At 39.9% G+C, this 24,476-nt stretch overlaps 1 protein-coding gene and 1 long non-coding RNA gene across 9 annotated transcripts in view; both read right to left on the reverse strand.

The window, feature by feature from the left end:
* The window catches only part of PPP1R12A (protein phosphatase 1 regulatory subunit 12A), a 116,688-nt gene that overhangs the window by 91,448 nt on the left and 764 nt on the right, over positions 1-24,476 (reverse strand). The gene's annotated exons all lie outside the window — the stretch shown is intronic.
* On the reverse strand, positions 345-24,471 carry LOC146763481 (uncharacterized). The gene is made up of 2 exons (XR_014951914.1): positions 6,245-24,471; positions 345-6,100 (listed from the first exon to the last, which is right to left on the reverse strand). It is a non-coding gene; the product is annotated as an uncharacterized LOC146763481 (long non-coding RNA).

Here is a 24,476-nt window from a genome sequence, read left to right on the forward strand (position 1 = left end):
AGGTTTAGATATTACCATAATAGTTTCTTTTACTAAGCAACTTATTTAACTAAAACAGTTGCAAACCCTGTGCTTGGATATGAGTTGTTTATTGTTAAGAAAGATGTGTTGAAGTTACAGCTATAGCTCTGGAGAACCTAAATATACCATTTTAAACTTGAGTACTGAAAAAGGATGCTCCAAGTATATGAAGGGCTGTAGAGTTGGTCACAAATCTGTATGCCTTACAGACAATTCTACTGAAGTTGTGGTATCTACAGAAGCTTAAGTGTTTCCAGAAGTAAGATCCAATTCTTGAGTCTTTTTCTCACTACTTCTATGGTAGAGCCATATAAAAAAATTAATTATTGTTTCTTACACAAGCATTGAAAATTGAGGTTTTCAGATTAAGGTGTCAGGCACTGATTTGTAATGTTCTTAAAAGTGATCAAAAATAGTTGGTGAAGAAGTTATCAAGCATAACATGAACTGATGCTATCACAAATAACAAAAAGGGGTTCACTGCATTCATTTTTCCTGTTCTTTAAATTACTGTCTTCAGGTGTTTGTGGAGTCTTACAATGAGATTAGAAAACCGCTGGACTGAAATGTGGCCAGTACCTATAAAGGTACACCAAAACCTTTGCTCCAGACCTTCCCTATTCTTATTTGGGAAGCTAATGCTATCTAGGGAAGAAGTCTACGCATGCTTGTGCCTTAAGCCATCTGCATAATGAAGACAGCATTAATGCAGGAGCCAGCATCAAAGACTGGATGTGGGAAGGTAAAAAAAGAAAAACTCAATCATCACCTTGAAAAAAATGTGATTCTGTGTTTAATTTTCACTTCCTCTTGAGAAACTTGATGACAAAGCCAGTTTTCTGCAATTTAGAGCTCATTTGGATGTCATAAAATCAGGAGTTAGTTCCTGCTATGTTATTCATAAACAGATTTGGAGAGCACTGAGGTAACAAAAGTATCTATAAAATAAATGTCTACCTAATTGCAATGCGCATTACAACACAAGTTCCAAGTACTGCTTTTGTAGGTACCTCGACATGTCCAACTACAGGCCTAGCAAGAATGTAATACTGCAGAATACAACTACGTAGTTTAGAAGAAACATTCTTACTAGTTTTAGCTTGGGCAAATGTATAGCTAGAAGAGCTTGAATTAAACAAGAATCCAAGGAAAGAAGCATCTTATTGTTGATTCAATTAATATCATTCTTTATATGAAACATCTATGAGCTAGCTTCATTCAACTATGAAGTAATGACTCTCTAATTACAGCAATCTTCCCTATTAATGCTTAATATTCAAAATTACCCTGTACTTAAGGTCTTGAACTGAAGATATGAGGTTTAAATGAAGGTTAAATGTGGAACTGCAATACATTATTAATCTTGCTCATAAAGAAATGGCTTATTTCTTTCATTTGCAAATTTACATCTCAGAACTCTGGCATGCAGACTAGTATGAGAGAAGCTGAATAGTTGATGGCCCTTGTGTCGACAGCAACCTCCTCATGACTGCAAAGGAGCACACAGCTGTTGGCAGAAGACAAGCAAACTGGCACCACCCTTATTCTTCAGGTGTCATTTATAAGCAGGCAGCATGAGTCTCCTCAGTTAAACTGCATCTTAATCTCAGATGACTGTACTGTGCTGTCTTATGGTTCTTGAAGTAAGGTAGTAGTAAACCCATCCTAGCACAAAGTGTGAAACCTTTTTAGCGAAACTGGGAAATTTTACTAAAATTTACACATGAGCACTACAACTGAAGCACTTATGGAACTGGAAAACCAGAAGTACAGGATGATCTTCAACCTCGTTTATGAAGTGCTTAAACTTAGCTTCTGTTTTAAGAATTACTGTTTGCCTTTTAGCTAATTTCTGTTCTCAACTTGGACTGAGTCATTTTTTCCATTACTGCAAGCAAGCTACTATGTTTTTGTTGGATGCTTTAAGGCTAAGCATGTTCAGAACATCACAACTACAGAACTACAGTTAAAGCAAGACAAAATTTGCTGAAATTTGCAATTCAAATGAGATTGGTGCAAGAGTTACAGGCCATCTATTAAAAAATTAAAATCTTTCAAATACTTTAATATCAGCATACCAAATTTATCACATTCCTTCTTTGCCCTCAAGTAACACATAGCAACAGCTTTATTACCTCTTGGATCAATTTTAGAGACCCAACTTTTAGATCTTTTTACCAGTAAATATCTTAACTTATACCATCTCATATTTAAGAAGGTAATCAACTGTGTAATTTTAATTTATTACTTTAGGATCTTGGATTTCTAGAAATGAAAACTTAATAAAAATCAGAGTGTTGAAAGATCCTCTGTCACATTAGAAATAATGTCTTTGAAAGCAAGACAGCATTTCTTTCCTTTAATAGCTATTACATCAAGTGTGTGAAGACACTATTACAAAAAAAAAAACCAAAAACAAACTACATTTTGCAAGATCAGATAATTTCAAACAGCATTCCTGTTTCCAAAAAAAATACCAAAATGTTTACAGGTTGGAGTAAAATTACCCTAAGGAAGTTAAATAATTATGTCTATCCAACTACCCAAATTAATCAGGTAAGTTAAAAAAAAAAAACAACCAAAACACCACAAAGCAAACACCAAACAGCTCAGGAACTGTCAACAATTTCCACCCTCTGGTACTACCATAGTGCTCCTCAATTCCCAATTACACATACAAATATAGTACAATCTATGTTTGACAGAATGGTATAATAAGTAAAAAAATTAATTAAAAAATAATCAAATATTAAACTGCAACAAGCATATTTCATGTATTTGATGGTGTTCTTCCTCCCCAAACTTCATACACATCTTCCACTGTGATGCACTGTAGAGCAGGAACGATGTCTTCAGAGGTCTACACAATGCCTAGCACAAGTGAAGCCACTGTTTCATTAGGAGTTTCTGCTGTGTCTCTGTGTCAGGCCCATGAGAGAAAAGCCACTGAATACAGCAGTTACTACATAAATTCCCATATTACTGTAAAAATACTGTAACAACAAGAGCTCTAAACACCAGACCTTGAACTTCAGAAATATCTATATCCATATCTGTGGAATAATTCAGGAAGAGTTTTCTGGAAGAGATTTCTGCTTCAGTAGCCAAAAAGCTACTGGAGTGCAGAAAAAGCCAGCAGTGTCTACAAAAAGGAAAAAAAAACCTAAAAACAAAACAAGAAAACCAGACAGACAAGCATTAGTTGGCATACCAGCAAAAGTCCTGATCTCCCCAAATAATACTCCTGAAGAACTATATTGGGCATCTGTATTTCTGTAACCAATTCAAAAAATAACTATTCAACGCAGACAATCTATATCATATTTTCATTAAAAAAAAAAACACAAAAAAAAATACCTTCTGTTGAAACTCATTTCTCATCAAGCCAGTGTCCCCTGGCACCTCTCAGTCACCTGTTCACATGTCATTTAAAAAAAGGAAGTCAAAAGACAATGTAAGGCAAAATTGCTGCAAACTCTAAGAACATAAGAAAACCCATGTATTAAAGAAACATTTGCTTACTTACACAGCACTAAAGTTGACAAATGCATTTAACATTTCTGCTTTGTGGAACAAAGCATGCTCTGCTATTAAAAAACCTTGTTACTCTCTTTTTGTAACAAACCTTTTCTGCTTGGTATGCTACAATTCCTCCCTTCCACTCATTTCTCTGCTTCCTATGCCATGCTTTTCAGGAAGTAAGACCACACTTCTGTCCACACTAACTTTGCAGTAGGTGGCAAGATTACAACACATGCCTACCTACCTGCCAAAAAAAGTAAGCTCTGAGGATCCAGGAATAGATTGAGCAAAGACATCCGTGATCAGCAGATTGAAGCCTGTATTCTTGCATTTAGACTGGAGGGAAACTCCTTGCTCGAACTGATTGAAATAGGAAAGATCACACTACATGCTATCGAGGTCAACGTAGTATCAAACAGTATTCTGAAACTGCTGGCTAACCACACATAGGAAAATGATGTGTAAAGCAAAAATAATTCTATTCCTTCTGGTAACCTTGGGAACAGAAAAAAAATAAGGCACCAGAATACAGCAAGAAACAGAAGATTGTTTGGTAGATAACTATAGTAAACATGCCATCTCTAGCTATGTATGTGCTTTCCATGGCTGAGGATTTGAGGAAGTCAGAATTCCTTAGGCCCTAAAAATCAAAAGTCTCAAAACTCAGATAAAAAAAAAAGTCTTTTAAAGTAGAAGAAAATCCATCCTTTTTATTTCACCTAAAAGTAAGCAGACAAAGGCTAAGCAAATATCCTCCAGATAATTCAGTGGCAGAAGTAGCAACCCCTTCCACCAGACACTCAAAAGCCAGCATCTTAAAGTACTTTAAATACACCCCACCTCACAAGAGAAAGTAGTACCATGCTCACTGTGTCTACCACTTGAGAACTAAATCAGAAAGGTTGTAAAACTGGAGCAACAGCAGGTTTTCTGTCTTCAAGGACGAGCAGGAGTTTTTTGGTTGTGTTTTGGGTTTTTTCTCTTTTATATAATTTTTTAGCAAATCACAGCTCTATTTTGACTTTCACATTCTAATGGTCACCCAAAAAGCACTTTCCACCAAAAAGAATTCTTAGTGTGATCTGGCTATTGGGAAAGATCCTTACGATTTTGCACCTTTCACTGGGTGAAAGTTTCATTAGTTGGGTGGTTTTTGCAGCCTTAGGCACAACCACAAAAACCTTTTTTCTTTAAAGGCAAAGTTTCAGGATGGCTACCAGGAATGGAGATTAAGAAGGCTGCAAAATTTTTTTTCCAGTTTATGTAGGATCCTTGGGAACATGTTAGCAGAACAGCTTGGTGGTTGCCTGCATATATTGCCAGCTTTGCTTCTGCCTACAAGTCACATTTTTGTCAAAAACTAAACCTAAAGTAGTGCCAGTTGCAAGCCTCCATGAAAACCTAAAATACACAGCAAACTTTCACACAAACTAAAAATTTGTACAATAGTTAAATGATGGTTTTATTAAGTTTAAATAAGTAGTCCCCTGGGAACAGCAGAGAACACTAGCAACTAATACAATTTCACCCAGTTTTTGTCTTCAATTTCCAAAGCTAAACTAAGGATAAAACAGTAGATCTTTCATCTAGTCAGTACATTTATTTCTGAGCCACATATTAATAGAAGTGTCCTTTTAAGTATATAATTTGTCACTTTTACATTCAACAGGCTTTTTAGCTCAGCAATTCCACAACAACCTCTATAACTGCAGGTGATTGGCATCATTGCTGCATGAAAGTGTACATATTTGTACATCCTGGTTTCCTGCCACTCAATCAGTAAAAGCTGATTCAGTGCAAATAAACACTAACTCCCTAAAACAGCAGCCATGGAAGCAGAGGTTGGGGAGTAGCAAGAGTTTGTTGTTTTAGGAGAGGAAGTTAGGGAAAGTAAGAATTATAAAGAAAAGACTTATGTGAAAAAAGGAACAAAACACTTTGGATAGTAAGCAGTGCCTTCATAAAAATACTTCCCAACTTCTTGGAAAAAAAAAAATCACAGATTGAAAGCAAGTGGCAAATGCAAGGCTCAACTGTCATTTGGTTTTTGAACAGAAGAATAAAGTTATGAGTTTGCTTCAGTATTTGTCTCCTGGAATTCACAGCTGCTTGGGTCCAATTTCCATTTGCAAAATGGATAATTTCCATTTTAGGAGACTGGCTTGCAGGAGGTCAGAGCAATCTGGCTATACTTGATTACACATCATAGTTGGTTACAAGCTGAAGGAGCTGCTTGTGTCAGTACCTGCACAAAATAAAATCTAAGTTCATCAAAGCAAGCTTAATTTGACTTCATCAACTGAGGCAAAAGTTACCCTGAACTTTACTCCTGAGATTCAAGTGCTACTGGAGAATTTAGTATCTATTTCTAGAAGTTTTAGCTCAAACGCTGGATGAAATTACAAACTAAACAATCCCATAGTACAGTGATGGAGAGCCAGGATTTTGGCTTCATGCATTCAAAGAGCTCTTCATCTCCAAATTCAGTAGCATGTACAACTCATATATTTACCAATTAGCAACAGCAGAACATCCATTCTTCTCCTTCCCCGCAGTCCTTTGCAAGAAATCAGGGGAAAAAAGGGATTAGTGATTTATGGTGCTTAGTGGAATACAAGTTATTATGACTACTGGCAAAATGTAGGAAAGAATTATGGCAATACAGAAAATTCAGAATTATTTAACTGTATGTGACACTTACATTGAAATCACAGGTCAAACCCAACACTAACACTAAAGTAGAGACTGGAAAGTTAAAGCTTGTCAATTTGAACATTCTTCTAAAAAAAAAGAAAAAAATTACTGACATTGGCTTCAATTCCCAAGCTGAAAAAGAATGCTGCAAAGGTTTATTGCATCAACAATTCAGAGATTTAAAGCCAAAATTATAGCTTGTTGTTCTATGGCTGAAGAGCACTATCACCTAAGCACCTGTTCTACCCATGCAGTAACTGTAAACTCTAGTAAAAAAAGTAAGAAGACATGGTGATATTGTAGATTAATTACATAACTACTATACATCATAAGGCTCTAGAGCACACCTGCCTATTCAACCCCAAACACAGAGGACATCACAAGAGTCAATAGAAACTATATGACATCAAAACACCTCTTAACAGTTGCAAAGAAAAGCCACTCAATGTTAAGATTTATTAACCATAAAATATAAATTACACTTGAAGTGGGAGGGGAGAAAAGTATATCGACTTAGGCAACAGCCATACAGCAGCCTGTTTTTAAGACAGGCTACCACTCCTTGGGATAGAAATGAAAAGATGTTTAAGTGAAATAGATCAGAAAGTCAGAGATCTCCAAATACTTCTAAAGCTAAGTAGACTAACAAAACCATTATGAGTTTGCTCTAATCTATAACCTTTTGATACTTGCCTATGGAAGATACTCATTCCTGTTGCAAAAATGCAACTTTTCTTGACCACAGCTGCTTGTAACTATAGCATCTTCAGCAAGAGGTTTCCAGTAAGCTTTCCTCAATACTGCAAGTCCTACAGCCTTTACCATAACCCGGTCAATCAGACCTTTTGCACTATTTTGATGAGATGCAGCACTTCCCCTTGATTCTTGCTTTTCTGGACATTACCTGTGACAGAGACAAAGGGATACACTTGATGGCAAGTCAAAAGCCTCACGTTTAACAAGCCTCAGAGTACACATGGAAATTCAAGACAACAAAGCAGCTGCGCTGACTCAATTGCAGAAACTCACCCCTTGCTGGTTAAAGGGAGGATTCTCTTATCATGACACACCAGTCCATTCAGCCAGTACATTACAGCCCTGCTGTATTTTTCAGTTCAGACACTGTGCCCACTGAAATTTTCAGTCTAAAAGCTACTTTCATTTCCTCCAGCCCCCTTGCTGAGAATGGGGCAGACATTACCTTTCCCTAGTTGTTCCAGAAGACCCCATCACTCTGCTACTCAGCTTCCCACAGCATACTCCTGGAAAAGCTGGCAGCCCATGGCTTGGACAAGTGCACCCTTTACTGGGTTAAGAACTGGCTGGATGGCTGTGCCCAATGAGTAGTGATGAATGGTGCTGCATCCAGATGGTGGATGCTCCCTGGTGGCATCCCCCCTGATCAGCTTTGGGCACAGTCCTGTTGTCCTGTTTAATATCTTTACTGATGACTGGGATGAGGGGATTGAGTCTACCATTAGGAAATTCACAGACAACACCGAGCTGGGTGTGTGTGTTGATCTGCTGGAGGGTAGGAAGGCTCTGCAGAAGGCCCTGGACAGGCTGGATCCATGGAAGGAATCCAATTATTCCAGGTTCAGCAAGACCAAGTACCATGTTCTGTACTTTGGCCACAACAATCCCACGCAGCACTACAGGCTGGGGACAGGGTGGCTGGACATCAGCCAGGCAGAAAAGGACCTGTATTTTATATATACATATATTATTATATTATATATAAAGGGTACTGATTCACAGCAGCTGAACATGAGCCAGCAGTGTGCCCAGGTGGCCAGTGGCATCCTGGCCTCTATCAGGAATAGCGTGACCACCAGGACCAGGGCAGTGACTGTTCCCCGGTACTCAGCACTGGTGAGGCTGCACCTTGAGTGCCGTGTCCAGTGCTGGACTCCTCAGTTTAGGAAGGATGTTGAGATGCTGGAGCATGTCCAGAGAAGGGCAACAAGGCTGGTGAAGGGTGTGGAACACCAGTCCAGTGAGTAGTGGCTGAAGGAGCTGGGAATGTTTAACCTGGAGAAAAGGCTCAGGGGAGACCCAATCACTCTCTACATTTCCATGAACAGAGGCTGTAGCCAGGTGAGGGTCGGTCTCTTCTCCCAGGCAACCAGGGACAGGACAAGAGCACACAGACCCAAGCTGCACCAGTGGGGATTTAGGTTGGACATCAAGAAGAAATTCCTCAGAAAGGGTCACTGGGCATTGGAATGGGCTGCCCAGGAAGCTGGTGGAGTCACCATCTCTGGAGGTGTTTAAGGAAAGACTGGATGTGGCACTTAGTGCCACAACCTAGCTGAAAAAAGTGGTTTAAGTTCATAGGTTGGACTGGACCTCAAAGGTCTTTTCCAATATATTAGGAAGAACTTCCCTTCACTCCTTATTCTTTCCTAAACTGGCAACAGTATTGCTGTTGTATGCATATAGTGCTTCGGGCAAGGAGGGTATCATGTTTATCCTCTAAGAAATTGACAGCTTTCTGCAGTATTGACCACAGTGGTTAATGACTTCTTTCCAAACATTTGTTATCATAAAGTCAGGTTCCACCAACTGTTAAAATTCAAGCCTAGACTGCACTGTCTAGAATTTTAAGTCCTACATGCAGGACTTAAAGCATACATACATACAAAGCAAGAAGACTGCAGAACCCCTCACTATCACACTGTGCCTAAACAGGATTTACTACCTGCATCTTAACCTAAGATTAAGAAAGATTCTTGTATGCAACTTCTAAAGCCAGAGCATTACTAAAACTGGACTTCATCCTGACACACCTACAGGCTGGGCAAAGATATGATTGCAAGCAGCTCTGTGGAAAAGGAATTGAGGTGATGTTTGATGAAAAATTCTGCATGAGTTGTCAGCACACCATTACAGCCCAGAAAGCAAGCCATACCCTGGGCTGTGTCCAAAAGGAGTGTGGTCAGCAGGTCAAGTGAGGAGATTCTCCCCCTCTCCTCTGCTCTTGTGAGACCCCATCTGGAGTGGTGTGTATAGTTCTGATGCTCTCAACATAAGGTCATGAAACTGTTGGAGCAAGCCCAGAGGAGGACCACAAAGTTGGTAAGAGAACTGGAGCACATCCCTGGCAGACCAGGTTGAGAGAATCAGGGCTGTTAAGCCCAGAGAAGAAAAGGCTGCATGGAGACCTCATAGCAATCTTCCAGTACCTGAAGGGGGCCTACTGGGAAGCTGAAAAATGACATTTTGTCACAAACTGTAGTGATAGAAATAGGAGCAATGGGTACAAATAGAACAATATTAAATTTAGACTAGATGTTTAAAGGAATTTTTTTACTGTGAGTGCGGTGAGACACTGGAACAGGCTGGCCAGGGAGGTTGTGGATGACCCAGCCCTGACAGTATTCAAAAACAGTTCTGGTAAGGTTTTGACCAATCTGATCTAGCAGGAGGTGTCACTGCCCATGGCAGGGATTTTTTTGGGATTAGATGATCTTTAAGGTCCCTTCCAACCCTTAATATTCTATGATTACATGAAAAATAATTGGGATTAAGGAGATAAATACCTTAACAGAGTCATAATATTCTCAGTGAATCAAGAGTCATCAAAAGTGCCAGAAGCATTTCACAATCTACACTCTGAGGTTGACAAAAGCTGAAGTATATGGTAATCTTTGATTTACATACTGGGCTTTACAGGAACAATTCCTTGTATTCTGCAATTAAGTAAAGTTAAAACATTCCAGAGAGAAATTTATAGTACACTCATGGGTTTGGGGGTATGGAGAGTCATCTTAGGTATCCTAACAAGGAGGAAGAAAAGCAGACATCTAAATATCATGTGCCTCAATGGTTGCTGATAGTACTAAAGGAACCAACCCTCATCAGACCATTCCTGGAGAAAGAAATCAAAGCAGGGCATATGCTGGATTTCTGTAAATACCAGCACCTTGTTAAGGTCTCTATAGATTAAGACTTGAACTTGGAGACTGCTTTTATAATTCTAAAAGCACCAATAACCAACCAAAGCTGCTTATTTATTAAAAGCTACAAGGCAGATAGATTTGATTGTCAAAAATCCAGTTTCTGTAACACGAATAGACCAAGGTGACAGGAGGACAGAAAAAGAGAAAGGGGAGCAATTTACCTAGATTTAAAAAAAATCCTACCTTTATCACTGTTCTTAGGATCAGAAGATTGTTTCTTAGCTTGTGTTTCCCAATGCCCACTTTCATCTAGGTCACAGAACTTCTTAAAAAGATAAACTTATGCAACTGTATGTAGTAATATGGGTCTCGTGAATCACAGCTATCAAAAGTACAGAAGTATTGATAAAAAGTTAGTGATGTCACTCCTCATTAAGTGACACTCCTCATCTTTACAGCCTACTATGAGCTCAACTGCAGAACAGCTGAAGCCAGATTTTAAACCATTTTTGTTTTAAAAAGTTAGGGTTCTGACTTAAAATTTAAAACCCAAGTAATATTTGCAGTTTAAGCTGCAATGCAGCAGTCCAAATCAGTTGACTTAGGCTGTTAATTGTTTAAATTCTGCATAAGCGCCCTTCAAGTAGCAATAGAATTCAAAGCATGTTATCAAATACATTATCAGCAGTGAAACACGACAAAGCAAAATCAACAGGGGAAAAAAGCACCAAGTTAAATGACTTCAATATGGGAGAGTTAACTTGGCAATATAAAATAAAATTAGATAATTACAGAGAAGGAATTAAAAGGGCCCAAACTCCTACAAGAAATGAAAGAACAAAGTCAAATGCTGTCATGAGAGTTTGTCTTGAAAAGATAAAGTACTTGTTAAAATATGTGCAGGTAAGAAGCTATTGCGATACAAAGCCCTTGGAGGATCTCCCAAATGGGGGAAATTACGCATCAGCTCTTAAGACAAACACTTCAGTCACATTTCTGTGTAGTTGATGATCAATATGTCACTGAAGAAGATGGTTCTGATACCAAGGTTTCTTAACAGAAAGTTACTTTTAAGTGCTATTTGGTCTTTTATTTGAATCCCCACAGTCCTGCCTTCAGCTTTCAGTGATGCTTTTATTTATATGCTGTGTTTTGGAAACTAAAAAAAAAATTAAAAAAAAATCCACCACACACACAAGAAACAGTAACAAAAATCCTAAAAACAAACTTAAAAGGAAAAGTAGTTTCAATAGGACTACTATGATGCAAGCTTTTCTATGCCAGAGCTTTCTTTGTTTTATGTTTTAATCCAGCATATGCACCTGACATGGCAGGTGTCTTATCCTAAAAAAGGATGCCAAACCATAATTGCAGCAACATCATTTGAAACCCACCATCTTAATCATCACACGTTTTGTTTTTGTAGGCTTTTCTAGCTTTTGCAAAGTCTTCCTAAGTCAATCTGAAGCCATTGTCTTCCCTTGGGAACTGCTCCGTACACATCCAGAAAAATTCTTGTTTCCATGTTCCTTGTGCCATAGAGCCTTCTAATGACTAGACTCCAGAAAGTTATGGCACTGTTCACAGGTACAGCAATTCTCACAAAATTAGGCCTCTTGCAGCAAAAAATTCTAATAGTGCTCATCTCCAGCAGTCGCATCTTAACAGCTACTTGAGCTTGCACACGCTATTTGCTATAATTACAAATAACATGTTTTTTACTGTTACAGTGTACAGCAAACTCCAATTGCTGAGGAAACAGGTGAGAAAGAGCTCTCCCACCCCCAGATCTTACATGGGTAAGTGAAAAAACACTTCACAAAATATATAATGTATCTTCTGTCATTTGTACCAAGTTTTTCCCTGTTTTCCTTGAAACTAGTAAGTTTTAAAATCACCACCGCTGTATTTACCTAGAGCTATAGATAAGATTTGTCTCTACAGTAATTTCATGAGCCTTCTTAGGAGTCATAGATCCTGCCAAGGCCCACCTTCAATATTTAATAAGTCTATTAGAAGTGTTAAGTACAAGAGACACTAGACCTGTTCAGTTACTGCTCTGCAGAGATGCAGGAAAGCTGTTTCTCTTCCTAAGTGTACAAATATCTGATAAGCACTGTGACATTCAAGCATTAGCATTCACTATCACTATTAAACACATACAAACACAGCTATAGAGAGACAAGTGCCAAGCATTTGGCTAGGCTGTCTACAAGGAAGTAGACAATGAATGATTAAAAAGCCATGTCCAGAGAGGCTCATGAACAAAGACACACTGACAGTCCCAATGCTAGCACAACTCACCCCCTCTCCTCTGTTATAATCAGAAACCAAGAAACTGTCATTACATACACAAAAATTCTTTCTTCAGAGGTAAGCACTAAACTTTTATTTTCTACTGAGGAGATGAAGTGCAGGCTCCTCATAAAAAAAAATAGGAACTAAAATAATTCAATTTGCTACAGTAGCTGAATAAAATAAAAGTGGTGGGAAATTGTGAAGTTTGGCAAGCTTTATAAAGACATTGTTTTATATGACTGTATAGAAAAGATATTATTACTTATCAGGAGTCCACATTTAGCCCACAGATACAATGCTGGCACCCAAATTTTCAGTCTTCATTTTGGATAAAACCTAAGGTAATTCATTTTGCCCAAATTTTCAACAGGTTAAAGCACCATGTTTAAAACATTTCCAAATAACAGATTGGCAAAACAAGTTAGAGCATTGACTTCTCAGAAAAATATAAATAAACTTAATGCTAAAATGACAATAAGCAGGGTTATTTATATTTTCTAGAATATAGGACTAGTAGTCACACTGATTGAGGAAATAAGTAGTTTCAGATTGTTTCATCTCTGGGATGGGGAGATAACTTTATAAACATAAATAGATTCTCTAAAAGTGCATTAACTTAATTAAGCTTATTTATTCAAGTATAATTGCATCTATTTGCAAACACACTGCAATCAACAACACTTTTGTTAAAATTTGGGACAACATACTTTACAGTCTTAAAATAACAACTTTTACACTTCAGTAAGCAAAAAGTAGGTTTTCAGTCAAGAGCACTAAAGCAAATTTCAGGATATTTGTAAGCTGAAAGTTTCAAAGTAGGTCTGAGATGCTATTCCAGTTTGAAAAGGGGCCCACAAGGATCCGGGTTTGACAGAGGAATGCAGCTCCTCAGTGAAAGCTTCATCTAAGTTAACTGTTTCAGAAGGCAGCACTGACCACACACATACAGTGTACATGTTTGTCAGATGTGTTCACCTTGGTTACCAGATGAAGATATTATTATTTTGCCTTAGACAAATACTTGCTTCAAGTGTGAAATTTTAAGAGAAACTAGTCAGGTAAGTTCATACTATAAGATTGGAGATTTGTTAAAATTACTAACAAACAGGTTTCATGTTAACATTCACCTCAGTCCTTCTGTGAAAGAACAAAAAAAAGAAAACCTTAGGAAATTGAAAAAACAAGAGATCTATCTATCTATATATCAGATCTACAACACAAAGCAAACATTTGCAAGTAATTCCCTGATATAAAAGAAACCTGAAATACTCAAGAAATGTATCCATACAGGTACACTGTATACAGATACACTCTTCTAGTCAGGGTGGTAAAACAAACTCCAAAACTAAATAATCATCCCAGAACTAAAACTTGCATAATAGCCACCACTGGCTGGCTAACTGATCACATCAAAGCAAGCTGTCTTAATTCCAACTCAAGACCCTGAACTACAATCATAACATGGGAAAATCAATCAAAGCTTATTTTAGACTGAACTAAAAATGATTTTTAAAAAATCAGTGAGACTTGGCCCTTTTGAATATTTTAGGGCTAAACAATAGCTTACAGATAATTTAGTATTAGAATCAATGGTCATGTGCTAGTTGCAGGCCAAATTTAAGCATTCAGAAACTACAGTAGTATAACAACTATTTATTTGCCATCTTGAAGATAAACCTACTTCTGTGTGTAGGCCCAAAATGAGGCTATTTCATTCTTAGGGGCTTCATCCTCTTTTTAAAGCCAACTCCACACTTCACTCTGTTTAAACAGACCTTTAGAAGCCACTAGCCTAACAAATATATTGTTAATGGGGTGAGTGCTAACACCACTCAGGCATAAATGGGAAACAGTCTTGTTCAAGGACTTCATCATATTGCTCTAATTTTGGTTTTGTCAATGAGCCGGCAAAGATTCAGTGTGTCCAGGATCAGCACAGTGGCTGATTCAGTGTACTCAATAACTGAAACACAAGAGCTGGGTACCAGGTCTTGTCAAAACAATGCATTAAAAAATATATTATTCAACAGTGCTTCCCTCCCCCACCAAGTACTGTGATCATCTCTTGCCTTCTTGTATTCTATCTTACAGACTTGGAATTACTAGAAAGGAAACAACTGAGGAATGCTGCTACTCTTATGCCACGCTTTCCATTGACTGTCATGTCAGGAATGCACACGGGAAAGTAAAGGAGCTTGGAATGTCTCCACCCATCCAGCAGCATCAGAGGCCGACCAGCTTAGGGATGGCTTCACTGCCTTACAGCTGCATTCCAGTTTGCATTTTACGGTTGTCAAGATCAATGAAGAAAAATACACTATTCGGCACCAACAAAACATTTGTTAGGCAAATGTCCTCACATGCTACATTGCGGTGGTGTGTTTTTCTTTCATTTGATATTTGTTTAATATCTGTTTCCCCCCCCAACCCCCCTTTCCCTGCCCCTTTCCCTAGAACCTTCCCTGTCATTCATTCTAGCCCCCTCCTCAGCTTCCAGATGTTAGTTCTGCCCTAAACTCCTCCCCTGCTATTCCCTCATTGGTTACTGTTCCTACACCCGTCCTCCTGAGTTCTGTATAAAACCTTTGCCCCCCCGCCCGCCGGGGTCTTGGGGCTCATGGAATAAAACCATCTCGTTCCCCCCCCAAGTCCCGTGTCGCCTTCGTCTGTCCCTGCGCGCCACGAACTGAAACTGCAGAGCTTGCGGGGGAAAGCGGCCGCCCGTTCTCTTCCCTCACCGCCCAGCACGGCTCGGAGTGCCGCGGCGAGGAGCGCATGCCGCGCCTCAACATATGGTAGCGAGAGGATGGTTCCCTCCTTCGTCTTGTAAAAAAAACGGGCAAATTTGTGGGGGCGCCCGCCTCACAGAAGAAGAAGGAAGGAAGAGGAACATCTACGGCCGTAAAAGCTCTGCCTGATGCTATGAGGAGCTGAGCGCCGAGCGAAAAAGATTGAGGCTCCGGGACCTCTTTGTTCTCGCCATCTTCCCGCCCGGGAGCAGCCGCGCTGCACGGGCAGCCGGGCTGCAGAGCTTTTTGGCGGGCAGACTTACCCGAGAACACAGAGGGCGGTTTTGGCAGCGGCTCGGGGGAGCCTGAAGAGGGGCTGACCGAGAAGAGGTTCATTCCTCGGTCAGCATCTGCAGCGAGACCACCGGAGGCTGATAGTGGCCGAAACCAAGGCTTCGGGGACGAGTCTTGGTTTAACGGGAACACCCAGGCTTCCGGAAGGGCCAAACCGAAAGAGAAGGAACATCCCCAGTTTTTAGCGCGACTTTTCCATCGAGTCGAGGAGAAGATTCAAGCCATCTCCGTCCGAGCCTGCAAGGTAAGGTAGGCTACACGGGGTGGGGGTCGCCCCGACGGGCGGCTGGGTCTGTCACTTTTTTTTTCTCGCGTTTTAACCCCCGTCTGCGCCCAGACTGGGGCTGTAGCCGTGCATGTCCCTGGCAAGCGGGTGGGTTTTCTTTTTCTGGGAGAAGCTAGCACTGAGTGCTATCCTTCGCCTAGTCTTCTGTGGGGACCTAGATTAGATCGCTTTTTCTTCTCCTCGAAAAAGTTGTCTTCTCTATCCTCCCCTCCCCATTCTGGGCTGGACGGAGGGGGTAGAAAAGACACCAGTAGGGATCAGCTAAGAAGACGACACGTTAGCTATAGGAGAGTTGTTAAAAGGGGCCCTTTACACCCACGCATTGCGCCGACATCCAGCTGCGTCGGGCGGCCCCCCCCCCCTCCTATAAATTTCCCCTTTTTGCTTCTGTGAAGCTCCCTATGCCCCCATCCCCTCGGACTTTCCTAAAACCCTTTCCTATCCTCCCTTGGGGATTGCTGTGGCCGAGCCGCCCCAAGTGCCCTGCCGGACACTGCTCAGGCCAAGTGCAGTGTATCTGGCACCCCCTCCCAAGATGGCGCTGGCCACGCCGCTCGGGACCCATTTCCCGCCTTGACCCTTCTTTTCCGCCCCTGGCTTCCCGCCAGTCCCATTTCTCCCCCAATAGCCCTGCACCGTCCCTGCACGAGGCTAGTCCCTGTTGGGGGAGGCGGGGTTGGATATTCCCCCATCCTTCTTCGGGCTCTTCCTCCGGGGGGAGGGTCGGGAGGGATCTTCTCCCGAGGAAATGGAGCCGAAACCCGGGACTGAGGATCCGTCATTTTGTCTTCCCCCTGAAATGGCGGCGCCCCGGTCCACCCCTTGCCAATACCCCCTGTTAATCATGGCAATCACTAATTAAGTGATTGTCTGATTCCCCTATCCTATTCCTTAATGTACCCTACCCAATACTCCTTTTTATTTAACTACGAATTCCTCTTTTTGCTTTTGATTATTTTTGAATAATCTGTTTGTTGAGTTATATTTTATAGAAAAAAAAAAAAATCATCCCAGTTAATTATTACTCAAGATATTATGCCCACCTCTCAAACGGACATTCAAATTGAACAAACCACATCGCTATCCGCTGACTCTGCTTTAAAACAAGCGCCGTTATCCGCTGACTCTGCTTTAAGAATTTAAGAAGCTGAACATCGCAAACGCCGCGACGCAGCAAATTCTAAATCAGATGAAGTCACAAATCCTGCTGTGCTTTGTACCCTTAATTTGGACTCTCATTTAAGACAATTTTATATACTCCAGATGAAGTTTTTATATGTTTCATATGTTATAATCACAATTAGTTTATCATTTTTTAATGTCTTTCAATTTATGTTTTTTTAATAATATGTAATGTTACAATTTGATTTTATATTAAGTTGTTTTGTTATAATTATAATTAATTCAGTCTTTTCTGATATTTTTTAACTTAAAGGCTGTGTTTAACCATTATTGCTACAGGAATCACTCAGCTACTATATCGCTTCAGGCTTGCTGCATTGCTGCGAAATTTAAAAATTTATTAGTTATATTTAGTTGATCTTTTATTATATTTAATTCCAATAATTCCATTTAATTATTTTATTCAAATTAGATAGTTATAATTTTAATCATTCTAATTAAATTTTTTAGTTTAATTTCTGTCAATTATTTCATTCTATTTCAATTATTTACATTATTTACATTATTTTAAATTGTTACTCAGAACAGCAAAACAGCAAGTTTTGTGCAGTCTTGTGTCTAATTTAAGCTGTTACTACTCTTCCTGCCCTATAAATGCAATAATGTGTCTTTCATGTCCTTTAAGTAATTTACAATGTTATCATATGATTTTATATTATTTGCATGTTTTATTAATTTGCTTAAACCACAAAATTCTCCTTCTTTTTGTAAAGTAAAAGAGGGAGATGCGGTGGTGTGTTTTTCTTTCATTTGATATTTGTTTAATATCTGTTTCCCCCCCCAACCCCCCTTTCCCTGCCCCTTTCCCTAGAACCTTCCCTGTCATTCATTCTAGCCCCCTCCTCAGCTTCCAGATGTTAGTTCTGCCCTAAACTCCTCCCCTGCTATTCCCTCATTGGTTACTGTTCCTACACCCGTCCTCCTGAGTTCTGTATAAAACCTTTGCCCCCCCGCCCGCCGGGGTCTTGGGGCTCATGGAATAAAACCATCTCGTTCCCCCCCCAAGTCCCGTGTCGCCTTCGTCTGTCCCTGCGCGCCACGAACTGAAACTGCAGAGCTTGCGGGGGAAAGCGGCCGCCCGTTCTCTTCCCTCACCGCCCAGCACGGCTCGGAGTGCCGCGGCGAGGAGCGCATGCCGCGCCTCAACACTACATGTCTTACTTGGTATGATCTATATTTATACTACAATACAGCAGTAATAAGATGCAATTTATAGTTTCTTGGCTGCAAGAATCCCAGAAAGGTGGTGTGATCATGCTACAGTTGTTCAAAACTACCTCCATATTGCTTTCAGAGATATTAGTTCATCTAAGTCTAACCCATCTGGATATGTCCTTAGATAAAATTTCAGTATTTGCAAGAACAGGTCATGCTCCACAATTTCACATGGTGTGAGTCCAGCCTTAGGAAACACAATTACACTGAAGGAGACTACCTGTTTGCTGGGCTCTCAGTTTTTGAGAGGATTGTACTGTCTTACTAGCCTAAGTAATAACTTAGAGAAAGGGAGCAACTGAGAGCATAAGCAAAGGGATAAACAAATGCAGAACTGCACAAGAGCCTGTGAAACCATCTGTTCCAACTAAAGTGTAGCATATATTGTTAAGCCAGGAATACAGATCTCTCCAGAGTGGTAAATGTACTAGTGATTTATACTGACTGCTTCTGTCTCCTAGCCTCAGATATACCTAACAATTGAAATTCTATAATTTGATAAAACAGCATTCTTGCTACTACAATGTCAAAATCATAAAGGCTTTAAATCAAGTGTGTTCATATCAATTTTATTCATACATACAAAAGTTGTACATACATACAACTCATCTACTCTTACAAGGTACTTTTTTGATGACTTATCATGAGAAATTGTTATAATACCAAAAATATACTAGAACACATAGAAAACCACAAAGCTGTACTATAAAAGCAGCATTAATGCTACAGTGAAATTCCTATCTAGAGACCAACAGAAATTGTCCCTGAACATTGGCTTCAGTAAATACTAAAGCCCTACCAGCTGAATTCATCCTTACACTAAAATGCAGAACTCCTCCTCCATGACTAGCAAGTTTAACAAACCTGTCAGTTACACTAACATGAAAACTGGTTTTAAATACTCTAAGTAATTTCTATATGCTAGAATTCACTTGGGTTATTCTGTTTGTGCACAAGAAATATCCACAGCACTGAAAACACATAGAAATCCCAGGTTCAGACTTGACAGAAATAAACCTAAGAAGGTGAAGAGATTGTAACTCATTTTTTTCATAAAACACCAAGGAGAACACAATTTTTTTAATACAGTATTTAAATTTCCACTATTATACTCAGAGTATCTTATGGGAAAATCACACCTTTTTTCCCCCTCTTCTTGCCTCCAATTCAAAGAGTGAAAAAAAAATTAAAAATCTTAGATGACAACATCAGTAGGAAGTTAACAAGTACTTACTGTACCATCTGAACCTAGCTACTGTAACTACAGAGAGAAGGATCTGTGGCCCACACAAGAACCAGTTACAAAAGAGAATTTAAACAAATATGCCTCTGTAGTCTGATTATTGAATGAAGTCAACATTACATTTATTTCTGGACTAATTTCCTCTGTCTATCTTGTAGCATAGATAAATAGGAAAAAAAAAAAAAGAAGCCACGATAAAAGAATAATAAGACAAGCTGAACAAATTACTCCAAAATTCTCAGTGGTAGACATCCACAATGACAGCATTAGGTTTGGTGATTAGTAGGTTGTTCCCCTCCAAACAGTGAGACTTCAACATCAGTTTTGTAACTGCATACAAACATTTTGGTATGAAATGAGGTCCTCCTACTTGACAGTTTTGAAAAGTTAACAAGTTTACCACACGCACCAGTATTTTCATTCTCTGAAAGAGTAATGGTAGAAGTCATAGCCAGGAGGTTACTAGGACAGCTTTGAGCTACTTCCATACCTTCCTTACTGTTGGCTGGTGAGTGTGGCTGCTATGATGCAAACACTCTAGAGATTTAAGACTCTGGCAACCTGACCTTTGCTTTTAGAGCTTGATGGGCTGCAGCCCCAGCTCAAATACATGACTTACGTTACCATTCATCAGAAGGAATACAGACAGTGCAGCCATAATGCCCTCTATCAAATTCTGCGGCAAAGGGATCCAGTGCTGGTAGATTTTATATTCCTTTTGCATCACTGGCTGCAGTTTGAAAGGGTGTTGCAACAAGAACACAGTTGGTGCCAAAGGTATCCATACTCGTTACCATATCAGGTACTAAGAATATGCCACCAGGAGCCCTGGCAGAACTTTTCACATAAACGGTTGCACAAACTCCTGCAAAGGAAGGTACTTATCTAAGACATAAATGTCATAGAACCCAAAGGAAATAACAGAAGTAACCGTCCTTACTCAGAAAGAGCAAGCAAACATTCTCTGAAACACACAATCTTGATTAGTATTCAGGGATAAACACATCAGAGTCCTACAACAGTGGCAGCAAATTGAAATTTCTATTTACCACTGTATACTGTACTATATGCAAACTAGGATGTAACTATAACATTGCTAAAAAAGTCTCACATTCACATTCAATTGACCACCTAAAGAGTTGCAGAAAAACACTGATACAGAGAGATAGCCATCGAGGAATTTTGCTTAATTAAACTGTAGTTCTCACAGACAAAAAAGATGACACCAATTCTTCAACAAGGAGCAGGGGCTTAACCAACAATATCCCCTGTGGGTGTGTAATGATCCCCACGCACAGCCAGCCAAGACAATTTCCCTTATCCTACCTCAAAAGCAGTGCCCTCCCCAGAGCAGGTAAGATCAGCACAGCAGGACATGCTCTTTCCATGCTGTGTGGTGGAATCAGGCTGCAGCACTCGCCCTCCTCACCCAGCGAGAATGAGGCCAAAAACAAGGTTACCATCCCCTAGTCCTGAGCAGCCTCAAAGAAAAAGGGCAGTCAAAAAGCAGGTTGCATAAATTGTGATACCCAACCACAGCCTAATCTCAGCCAGTGCTGAGGTGTGTGCAGGTACTCCACACTGCATATTCAATATTCCCAGGAGAGCAATGTGTACAGGGAACCCAGCTTTCCAGGAAACTGGCCACATCATGGTCCCTCCCCACTACATGCAGTCTTTCCATGGTGCTGTCCAAAAACGGTGGGCTCCACTTTCCTGTACAAAGCTCTGTGTAACTTCTAGACAAACTACTTGCAGCCATTTAAGCAATAAATTCCAGTCAGAGCTAGTGAACTAAATTCTATTTAATGAAAGCCAAGGAAAGCACAAGAGAGTCCAAACTCTGGGGAATGATAGGCGCTAAGCTTTCAGGACAAGAGACCTGAATCCCACTCTGAAGAAATATGTCTAAGAAAAGATCAGGTTTTACTGAAAATATTATATAGCTTTTTAATATTATTTCAGAATATGCCGCTTCTACCCCCCCGCCCCCCCCCAATAATCTGCAAGGTCACAGTTCACCTTTGAGCTTCTTTCTTTTCTCAAATTCTCCTTACATTCCATTGTTAAGGCAGATTAGAAAAAGCTGCACTTCAAGTTAGATCTCATCCTGCATAACAGCTATCTGACAGTGCAACACTCAAAACTTCCACCTCCACTGGAGTAATGCCACTGACATCTGATTTTAAATTTAAGTTCTCATTTAAAAGTCTTCTGGTCTTACAGACACGTACACTGTACACAGTATGTATACAATGCAGATCATGCAGCACAATACACACTATCCTGCTGCAATATCCTATATTGCATATATATCTCATAGACAGGAAAACAGTACATAACAGTATCATCCTTTGTGCTGAAGGCCTACTCTAAGGACTTGTGCAGAACACGTTCTTAAAGTGAGATCTGAACTCAAAATTCCATAGAAGAATAATAACCAATAATAACCTAATGACAATTTTTCCTCTTCTGCACGATACCAAAGAATTGAATTGATCTGTCCTCAGATGTGACGCACTCAAGTCCACTCATTTGTGCACATGCAGATATAAAACAAAATCTGCTCACTGGCACTGTCAAGAGCTGAAGTAAGTACCTATATATATCCTCTCTGCTTTCCTCCTATCAGCTACCAAGTCAAGTAATTGTTTTCTTTCCAGTATGCATGAAGAGAAACAATTCTACATGCAGCTCTCTGATGGTGATGGCACTCTACCCCAATCAGAGGAAAAGCTTAGCTAATGGCTTCAACAACAAAGCTTGATGCTCCATTAAAGACCAGACCTAAAGTTCACCAGAATTTCAGGATTAATGGTACATTCCCCTTAGCACTTCCAACTGCCTGAGCTGTGAAAAATAAAACAAAGCTTTAGGCTCTTCCTATAACTGCCATATGTAGCAGGAAAATCAAAGGCTAAATATTACATTAAACATTTAATTCTATTGCTATTCCAGGCATATGTATTTGTTCTCAATAACTAGAAAAAATAAACTGATAGAAGACAAAAGACACACCCAAAAAAAGTACAGTAATTTTACCTTTGCTGAGATAAATTTACTTCTCTGAAGAGCAATGTCTTCTACACGGGATCTAACAGATGACACAAAACAGAAAAGAACCCAACCAAAGAACCACAATGCAACAGCACTCCATGACAATCTTAAACATAACAACATCGACTTGAACACAATTACCATTAGTCAGTCAAAAGTGTCAGGAAGAATGACAAGTTTTTGAAGAGCTTCTTTTGAAAACAGATACAGAATTTTTCACACTGCAGCCAAATTGGATTAAATTAATTCATGCTACAGACTACATGTGTGATTTGCACCTTTTATATGGCATATTGGAAGAAAATAAGATTTTGTGTTAATAATGAAGTGAAACCATTCAGAGTTGTCACAGGCAGGGATTCATTGTATGTTTTTTTCATAGCAACAGGTAACTTACTGTACTGCCTCAAGAGGATTATAACTTCACAACTGATCTTATTTGCTTCCAGTATCATAGAATCAGAAAAGGTCTTTTGGTATCACTAAAGGAGGGGAGGGGACAGGAGGAGCATGAGCAAGGATTTTAGCAGTGATGTAAATCTTCACCTCTGTTCCCTTAGACTTTGCCCTTTCAAATTGCAAGCTGACTACAACATACAAAAAAGGGGGGAGAATATGCTCAGAATTACCCTGAGGAAAGCTTTTTTGTATACTGTATCAAAGACATTTTGAAAATGCCTTCTGGACATCAGAAAGAAAGAACACCATCTCTTATTCTAACAATAGAGTTAAACTAAACATCATCCTTCCCTACCAATGACTGGAGTACAGCAACTTGCAGATCCAAGGATCTGCCAATTAAGGTATGGCTTCTCATAGAGAGCTCCCTGGAAGCATGAAGCTACCAAAACTTGATTAGTGGAGGATAAATACAGAAAACCTTCCAATGAAGTGACAGGCTAGCCTGCACTCAGGTAACTGCGCTGCAGTAACACGCTGACAGGCTTAACCGCAACACACACTCATTCTTCCAGTTCAGTTCACAACTGAAATTAAACCAACACTCTTTACAGGGTGACAACAGCAAGTGACAACTCAGCCACAGCAAACAGAGCAAATAGTCATAGAATTTTATAACCCATATTCAAGAGGGGATTCTATCCAGTTCTGCAAGGCAGTTTATGTATTTCTAGAGCCTCATAGCCTTGAAAAACCTATATAGGATGGAGAAAACAAATTCACCATCTCATTTTTTTTTAATGTAAGAAACCACCTCACCTAACCATTTTGGGAAAATTTCTACTTGATCAACCTACAACACATAAAAATTAAGATATTTTTTGAAACTACTGAACAACTTACAAACTTAAGAACAAGAAGCTAGCCTGTCAAAGGTATTTTATTGCTTTATAGATATTCAGTGAATCTAATATTGCGTGGAAACTTTTGGCCTTCTAGAGAAAAAAACTATTCAGGCAAACCCGCATTATCTCCGGATTGCCACAGCCTTTCCTTATTTGGCTAACGTTTTGAGATTCCAATCAGACTGCTATGAAGTTCAACATGCACAAAGCATCCATTTTGAGGAAACTTCACAGCCAGTTTCCCGTGCATTCCCCCCCTGACCCAAGTGAAAGTTACCTCCCTTGGTACCAACACCCCTCCCACATACCCACACCAGAACAAAGCGATATGGATAGGGTTTTTTAATGCTCTCCAACGCACGAAAAAAAATTTAAGATCCCTGTTCCGCTTGAAGTTCAGCTTTCACACTGCGGCGGGAGCCATCGTAACGAAAACAACCCCTTACTGATACGCGTTTCTATATAATGAACAAAACACTGGCTTCCCCTAGAAACCGGAGAAAAATAGATGATCTGTCTCTCAACAGGGCCGCCCGCACACACGAGCGGGCTTTAATCGGCTCAACTACTGCGGAACCGGGGAGACGAGGGAAGCAGGGAGCTACTACCCGGATTCCAGGCAAGGGGCAGCGGCAGAAGCGCCCCCCGAGGGCGGCCCGCTTCTTCTCA

This window comes from Lonchura striata, chromosome 1A (genome assembly GCF_050655825.1).
Source record: "Lonchura striata isolate lonStrDom1 chromosome 1A, ASM5065582v1, whole genome shotgun sequence".
NCBI classification, from domain to species: domain Eukaryota; kingdom Metazoa; phylum Chordata; class Aves; order Passeriformes; family Estrildidae; genus Lonchura; species Lonchura striata.